Source organism: Egretta garzetta, unplaced genomic scaffold (assembly GCF_000687185.1).
Source record: "Egretta garzetta isolate BGI_Z169 unplaced genomic scaffold, ASM68718v1 scaffold751, whole genome shotgun sequence".
In the NCBI taxonomy this organism is placed as follows: domain Eukaryota; kingdom Metazoa; phylum Chordata; class Aves; order Pelecaniformes; family Ardeidae; genus Egretta; species Egretta garzetta.
In genome coordinates this window covers 133,676-142,311 of record NW_009258628.1, presented here as the reverse complement: position 1 = coordinate 142,311, position 8,636 = coordinate 133,676, and the positions used below count along the sequence as shown (strand labels likewise).

Sequence of the window (8,636 nt, the reverse complement as noted above, 5' to 3'; positions counted from 1 at the left end):
GTTGTGCCAACCGCTGGGGCTTCCCCGCGCCGGGGGCAGGGAAATGCCCCCCCCAAGGACCCCTCGGCTGCGCTTGCACCGAGCCCTTCCACCCACCCCTGGGCAGCTCCCGCTTTCCTTGCCCGGGGGGGACACGGATGGGGGAGAGCAGAACTGACGGTAGGGGCTTTTTCCTACCGCCCCCTGGCCCTCCCCCGACTTCTGATGAAGTCATCAAGCTACAGATTGCATAACCGATGCACAGGACTATCTTGTGTTATACTGGGAGACGGGCCAACTGCTTCCATTTATAGACAAAAGCAATGCCACGCTGCCAAATAATGGAGCCTTTGCTGCAGCCACTACAAGGAAAAAGAAAAGGGGGGGAAAAAACCCGGGAGCCAAAGGGCACGCTGTGAAGTGACATCACTCGGAGCTTCCTCCGCCGAGCCTCGGCGCACAGCTGCCTTTGGGGCTGCAGCCCAAGTCCTCACTGAACCACCCTCAAAACAATCTTATTACAGAGCTACCGTCCTGGCTCTTAGGGACACGCGGGCACGGCTGAGGGACGCACTCCCCCCACGGTAATGCCGCAGAAGGCGCTCTATTCTGTATCGTATTACTTTATAAGTTAATTCCGGAGTTTGAAAAGGGAGAAAGCTTTGAAAGGAGCCCCACCAGCTGACATGAGCCCCGCGCACTGTGCAGCAGCTGGAGGAAATACAAAGACTAACACAAAGGTGTTCCTCCTAGTACTGCATTCGAGGTACAAGAGTTTACCTACACATAGTAAAAACTTCCTATTTCCAGCTTTAATAACAGGTTTAAAGCCAGGCCTTCTTCCTCAAGCCAGAACACCACCCCCCTGCCCAGAATATTCCTTCTCCTTTCCATTTTTTTTTTGGCGAAAGCTCTTCCCAACCCATGATGAAAGGCCTCGCTCACATCACCGGAAACAGCCCTGGGTTGCATCCCCCCAAAACAGGAGCCCAGCCCAGGCGCAGGGTCTCAGCAGGCAGGAAAATGCTCCCTAGTGCCTGGGAGCAGAGCTCTTTACCAAGAGCACCTCCGCAGCCCGGCAGCGCTGCTGTTAACCTCCAAGGAGGGGTTGTACCGACCTGCCCAGTCCTGGGCCACCCGGGCTTCTGGCTATAGGTGTGCACACCCCCCCTCCTTCTACGTTCCCTCTGGAGGTCCGGCACAGAGGTGAAACCGGGAAGCGGGCTGGGTGGTACGTGCATGTGGCTGGTGAAAGAAGCAATGCTGGGCTCTACACGGCTGCCTCGTACAAACCATGCCTGCTCCAGGTCCAGATGCAGTCTCACCACTGGAGCCGAGCACGGAGTCAAGCAACTCGGGTTAAGTGCGGCACTTAGGCAGCCACAGAGCTTCACAACCAAACTAACCCAAGCTTCACTGAAAATGCTTTTGGCTCCTGTACTGCCTGCCAGCTCCCTCATCCTCCTACTGCACCCTCAGCCTTCCTGCCCTTAGGCCTCCTGCTCCTCCTCCTCCTCCTCATTCCCTGCTGTCCCTTTCTCCTTCCTACGCCCTCTGCCCTGCCTCTGCGTTTTCCTTTCTCCTCCAACCGGCACTGCTGCCTCTTCATGCTCCAGACACCCTCATCAGCACCCGGGCTAACCAGCCCCTGGCTGCACGTCACCTCCACAGCTGACAGCGCTGGTACCCAGCGGCCCCTGCCCACAGTCTGACTCACCGCGTGACTCAGGCTGCCACCGTTCTGGAGGGATCCCCCGGGGATCCGCAGCAGCAAGGGGACAACCCAGCTCCTTCCCCCAGGGCCCTGTGCTCGTGTGTGTGTGTGTGTGGGCACGCACATCCAGGGGTGCCCTGTATGGGTTGTAGGCATGTAGTCCTTGAAAAGAATGACAAGATGTCCTGGGATGGGAAAGACGTGCTGAATTCTCAGCTGCAAATAGCACTCTCCTGATAATGGTGGCTCGTGCAGTGTTACACATGCTCCAGCCGGGAACAGGGAAGCTGCAGCTCTGCCGCGAGGTCCTCACCCAGGGGCAGAGTGAAGCAGAGAGGCCGCTTATGCAAGGGTGGACAGTGCCAAGGCCTCTTCCCCTGGCTTGGCCACCAAAAAAAGAGCCACAATTTCCAAATGGGCAGCATAACACATCTGGACAGGTTTTTATAGTTGCAGAGTACCCAGAAAGATGAACTTTTGTAGGGATCTGGCTGCTTAGTTAACACCTACATGGGAGTTGCCCTCTGTCGATAATTTGATCCTTAGTTAAGTGGTAAGAGCATAAATCCTGTGTCCTCCCAGTGTATTTCCAGGGACCTACTGGAGCGAGGGGATCCTCTGCAGGAGTTCAGGGGTGATGAGTATGCATATATGTACAGTTATGCACATTAAACACAAGTGACTTTAAAAAGAGAACAAAGGGGAGTGGAAAAGGTATTTTCCTCTTTGTCTCAAATCTTACATGCCTCTTCCCTATCATGCAGTGATTTATTCCTTCCATATGTCATTCAATCTCCCAACTAAAGCTGAAAGCAGTCACGCGATTTTCTTTCAGAACAAGCAGAACGACCACCAGCCGATGCCCTGAGAGCTGGGCAGCTGGGTGCGGGTAAGCGCAGGCAGGGACTGGCCAAGCCTGCTCATCGGCCCTCCCTGCACAGCCCGGGGATCAGAGCCCTTGGATGTGGTGAGCCGGCTGAAGGCCAGGGCAGCAGAGCAGGACCCCAGGGAAAAGGGGGCTGTTCCAGGCAACTGCTGGCAGGAATCGACAGAGCATGGGTATTCCACATGTGGGGACAAAGCGTTTCCCAAAAAGCTGGGGGAAGCAGAGACTTGAAAACAGGGTCTCAATGTGCAAAATGGACAATCAGACACGAGCTCGGTGTGCCGTTCTGTGGTATGTGAACTAATGCAATCCTTGAATATACAAAGAGCGGAAGAGCAAATAGAAGCCAGGAGGTGGCTTATCCTGCATACTGCATTAGAAGAACGATACTAGAAAAAAGTTTACAATCAGACGTCTACATTTTAGAGTCAGAGCAGGAAAAGACACAAAAATGATTTGAGGCAGAAAGTGTCTGCTGGTGAGTAACTTAAAGAGCTCAATCCATTTAGCTTACCACAAAGAAAACTGAGAGATGCTTTGGCCATAGCGTATAAAAATACCGTCACGAGGGAAGAAATCCTTTAAAGAGTTCTTTTATCCAGTGAAGAAGGCAAAACCAGATACAAGGGCTGGAAGCTGCAGACAGATTCAAATCAGAAAGAAGAATCACATTTTTACGCTATGATTTCACTACCCATCAGAAATGGCAGATCTCCACGTTTTGATGTGATCTTCAAGGATGACAGCCTTCCTGGAAAAACACAACTTAGTGGTGCGATTGAATGGCCTGCGATGTGCAAGCCAGAACAGCATCGTCTGCCCTTACCTCTGCACGGCTCTGAGCTGCTGCTCCCTGGCACCCAGAGAGGCAACTTGGCCCTCCTGCACCAGGCCGGTGCTGGGCTGACAGGCTCTACTGAGGCTCGTTGGTACTGTGCGCACATGTATATGTACATATGTTAAAAAAGAGGGTCTCCAACCTATTACTGGGATCAAAAATATCACTCCATTTCCACATGCTATGTCACAGTAAAACACCATCTCTACACCTGGTGTTTTCAGAGCAGCCTGAAAGCACGTTCCTATATTCCCCCAGAAATATTATTAAATTCCTTGTAATGTTGTTACTTACTGTGTCTGGCAGGGATCTTAATCCCTCTCTCTCAATCAGGCTGCCCAAAGCAAAGCCACCTTTCGCAGAATGGTACCACCTGACAGACTAAGGGAATTACAAATCTGTTCATTTCAGACTTTTTTTTGCCTTGAAAGAGCCAGTGCACAGGACGAAGGGACGGAATATGCCGGTTTACAACTCTGACTGGCAGCAGGCTCTGCAGAGCAGACTGCTTCACCTATTTCCCCTGTCATCCAGTCTCAGGGAGGGGCTACAAACCTCTCCTCTCTCCCGGGCCCCTGGTTGCCATGGTCTTTCATATAGCATCTGAGCGAACAAGATCCCTCTGACGTTTGACACCAGACCTCTGCATGCAGCCAATTTGTTTTCCTTTCACCTCCCTTCGCCAGCATCTCTCCTCCCTGTGCTTTCGATACAGTTTATTCTTTCCACAGAACAAATGGGATCTGTCAGACTGTTGCTTCTGTGGATTTTTGTTCATCAGAGGGACTAATTTCTTCATTTCTGGTGACGAAGTAGATAACAAAGGGTTCTATAAAATGAGTGACTGATTTTCTAATACCGTTTAAAAGCTAAGAACCATCAGAAGTCCGTCTCAAGGACTGCGAGGCCGAAGGAGTCATCGTTTTCCCGGGTGGCACCAGAAGCCCCGCTTCTGCTGCACCCAGTGGTTTGACTCCACAAATCCTGAGCAGTGCTGGTGGGATTCAGAAACCCAGCGGTTCAACAGAACGCTATTGAACTTCAACCAGCGTAATTAAAACAGGCTCATTTCCTCTTTTACAAATAACAACTCTGGCGTTTTCTCCCCTCCCCCAAGAAAGAGACCTTTGCAGGGGAAATCAGTCCTGCTTTTCAGTTTTGTTTATCCTCAGTTTCACCAGCTAGTTCCAAGGTATAGAGCGTAAGGATATAATGGTTGGGTTTGTGCACTGGGGGAGAACTGTTCATTTATCTCAAATAACTACTTTCCTTGTAATTGCAATTTTTTTATCGGTCTTATTATTTTTAGGAGGAAAAAAAATGGATTAAACCCAAACTAGCCTCTTTACATACATCTCTTAAAAGGGAGAAATAAGTATACAAATCTAAAGATATTTGTGAAGTGTAAAATTAAGATGAGCTCTTATTTGCTTTAACGAGTTACAAGTCCTGGCTCACATGGAGCCTCTTGCAAGGCTCTGGTTATCACCTGCTCGGTCACCTGTGGGACATGAACCTCAAGGTCCTGGGCAAGTCCCTGTGGATATGCCCGGACGCGCTGTGTGTGGCAGGGGCTAGTGACTGTGCTACCAGTTGGCCCGGAGGAGCCGAGATCTGAGCAGGCACAGAGCCCCTGGCAGGTCTGCGAGGCAGCCAGGGCCGCTTCCAATGCTCCCACCCGGCCCCTGCAACGGGAGTGAATCCGCCCGCTCTGCAATCTCACCTGCTGCTCCTCAGCCGTTTGCACCAGTGTTCATGCTCCAGTGAAACGGTATTTTACATAATTTTCTTGCAGGAGTGAACTAATGGGCTTAATCAAGCCATTAATTTGACCCACAGAGGGAACGGCTGCACAGGCAAGTTTCTGTCACGCAAGCCCGGGTGTGGTTTTACAGCGCATCGGTTACTCAGAGGTTGCTCCCACGTACGGCTCCCACCCCGCCGGAGTATGGAGCAGCCCTCCTTTCCCTGATGAGCAGCTGCCTGGCACTAGCGTCTGGGGGCAAGAGGTCTGAGGGGGCTGCCAATGTGCCACAAAGCCAGCCCCTAACTGGCCTCTTGGCACCGTCTCTGCAGTTGTGCTCTCCAACGCCTGCCTGCAGCCGCAGCACTGATTTCTGAGCTCCGGTCCCCGAGCAGGGCCGGCGGCAGGGAGGGGAAGGAGGGCGAGGATTTGAAGAAACACCAAGTGCCCAACCTTCTATTTTATGCATATTACAAAGGCTGTAATTACTCCCCGCAAAGACTGCTGTGTGAAGCTGCGCCATCACGGCATTTCAGAGCGCGCCCTACCACTCTGAAAGCGAGCAGCAACCTTCGGGGAGCAAAAGGCAGGAGGAGAGAGCTGAAACGCCAGCCCACGCAATAGCTTTTCCACACCCTCTCCTCGCTGCCTTCTACCACAGGCGTAGCTGAGGACTTTTTCAAAGGTACAAATCAGGCCACTCCGGCAGAGCTGCCACTGCCCTCTCGGTGCCAGCTTGGCCCTGTCTTGTCAAATTTCCCAGGGTTTTGGAAGCTGGTCTGGGAGCCAAGCGGAAGCGAGAACGGAGCTCGCGGAGGCGGCTGGACCCTGAAGCTGGTGCCTGTTAGAAATTCTCCCACTAAAGGTTTTAGCTTTAATCAATGCCCCGTTCGAGTCCATCCTGGAGCAGGAGGAAGGAAAGCTAATCTGAAGTGTAAGGATCATCACGGCTAGAGAGCCCCCGGGAAGGGGGAGAAAAGAAAAATGGAAGATGAAAGCAGGCAAATGGTTTAAACAAACAGTCGCACAGGGCCAGTGAAAAGGGGGAACAGAGGGAAAATGACACAATAAAAATAAATGCCATAAGAGAAAGAAAAGCTTCTAGCACACTCAGGGAAAAATGTGGGGCCTGGAAAAAGCAGAAGTATGAGGAAAAAATGCTCTAATGGAGCTCCTGAGCAGCAAACACTAACCCATTACCAAGCAGCCCCTTTCCTTCTAATGGCCCGAGCCTGTACTACATTATCACCTTGTACCCCATGGAGTTTGCCGGTTGTTGAGGTATTTCACGGAGCCTGGCTCTAGCTCACGCCTGGCAGAAGCTGCCTGAAGTCTCCTGTGGACAACTGCAGAGATTTTTTTGTTTTGTTTTTACTCTAGGTGAAATTTTGTTAAATTTCCCCTTGGTTGTTTTGTTTGAGCATAAACAAAAGGTATTTTTCACACTTAAGGGTGTTTTTCAGATCCTTTTCTCTGTGCTGTGATAAATGAAATCCCTTTCATTTTTAGAAATTCAAACTTGGCACTTGTGTTGCTCCTCAGCAAGCAGCATGTAATTTGCCAAGCCTGAAAGAATCCTGGCTGAGAAATAAACACAGTGGGCCATATGCTCTCCTTCCCATACGCAGAAGGCACCTTACCTCAAAAATTGGGAAGGGGCTGCTGCCATTGCCCCATGTCGTTGCTTCTGCCAAGGCAAAAGGAAAAAAAAAATCCACAGAAAAATTTAGAGCAAAGGTTTGGGGCATTCCACAAAGTAGCCCCCTTTCTGCATGCCCCCGGGGACCTCCCCGGCACTGTCGCTGGCTACATCGCTGGCTTCTGGCCGGGCAGAATCATGGTTCAGGGAGTGCCCATGCCACATCTCTGGTGCTCACAGTAAAGCTGAATTACCTTTATTGGTATTTCCTGGCACAACTGGTATTGCCAGTGAATGATCTGCAGAGCACAACTGTTCCTTTAATACTACTCTTTTCCAGCTCATTCACATCGCACCCTCGTGGGAGGAAGATCACGCACCAGGATGCGGGTGAAGCAAGGACTTCTTTCTGCTCCGTGCCCATAAGAAACACAGAGGGAGAGCGTGCCATGTACACGCAGTACCTCAGTTTTCTGGTGGGCTCTGGCAGATGACGAACTTGACTGATAAAAGCACCGAAGAGGACGCGTTGGTGCTTATGAGGAATGGTCATCTGTACCAATTCATGCATAAATTCCATGATCTTCCCCTGTCTGACAGCGACTTCAAAGAGTTGGAGTAACTGCCTTGTCTTTGGTTGGCGCCTGTCTATGCAGCCTCTCTGCACATAGCATTTCAGTCTAAAATTGAGAGCCAAGTGTTTCCGAAAGGTAGCCAGCAAGACCAGGGGAAGTGGTCTTTCGCTGCAGCTGCCCAGCAACACGCGTTATCTTTGCTGTGGTTTCAAATAACTAGCTGCTGATAAGCGGAGGTGGCTGGGATGGCACACCAGGTCTAGGATTTCACAAGCTAGTTCTTTTAACATCCTTCAATCCAGGCTACCCAGATCACCTAGTTCCAGTACTTGAAGCTCTCTCGATTGTTCTTCCACCTTGGACATGGTCTTTGTGTTTCCATTAGCCACCTGGCCTTTGTTTTGACATCCAATCTTATTAGCCCTAGTGAAAACTGAGACAAGGTATTCTGATTTGGGCTATGTCTAGGTTGTCTTTAACCTTGACATGGTCTTCACTGCATGGTTCCTCCCTTCTCTCTGAGGTTTCCTTTATTTGTATGGCTAAGGAAAACTTCTCTATTGAATTAATTTCTTTTGCAAGGCCTAACTCAGCTCGGCTTTTGGCAGTACTGACTTTATCCCTAGACTTCCAGGTCTCCAAGGCATAGCTTCCTTTACTGATCAAGCCCTTATTCACGCCTTCTAAGGCTTTCTGGTTATCCTCAATACCTCTTCTGAGACAATTACTTATCTCTTAAGCTTTAAATTTCCTTTTTTTTTTTTTTTTTTACTTCCTCCACACCATGAATGCTTTTCTGCCTCCTTCTCTCCTGCCATCTTCCTCAGGCACACGCATGTTCGCCAGCTTAACTAGCCCTCACAGCTGCAATCCCAGCTGCCTTCCTACAGCCTTTGACTCACTCCTCAAGCCCTGCCTTCTCCTGCCTTCACTGGAGACAGGTCTTTGCACAGGATTGTGTTGATCTCTCCCATGAGAGACTTAAAGCAAGACATGATCTCCCTCTCTCCCCGCTTGCTTTCCTTTGCGTCCTTGCCGGCTCTCCCCTCCCGGCCACAGAGGTAGTGGCCTCATCAGTGGTCTCCAAGCCCTTCTGCTTGTCCTGGCAACCTCACTGCGTCCTGTTTTCTCATTTCCCTTGCCTCCATCTGCCTCCTCCTTCTTTATATCTCACTTTCCTCTCGCTCCCTCCGCTCGCAGCATAAGCATGCTTCATCTTCATGCTCTTTAAAAAAAAAAAAAAAAAAAAAAACACACCAAA

General features: G+C 50.6%; 1 protein-coding gene across 1 annotated transcript in view; it reads right to left on the bottom strand.

The window, feature by feature from the left end:
* Positions 1 to 8,636, bottom strand: part of MAML3 (mastermind like transcriptional coactivator 3) — a gene marked incomplete at its 5' end in the record, with an annotated part of 93,461 nt that overhangs the window by 11,247 nt on the left and 73,578 nt on the right. The gene's annotated exons all lie outside the window — the stretch shown is intronic.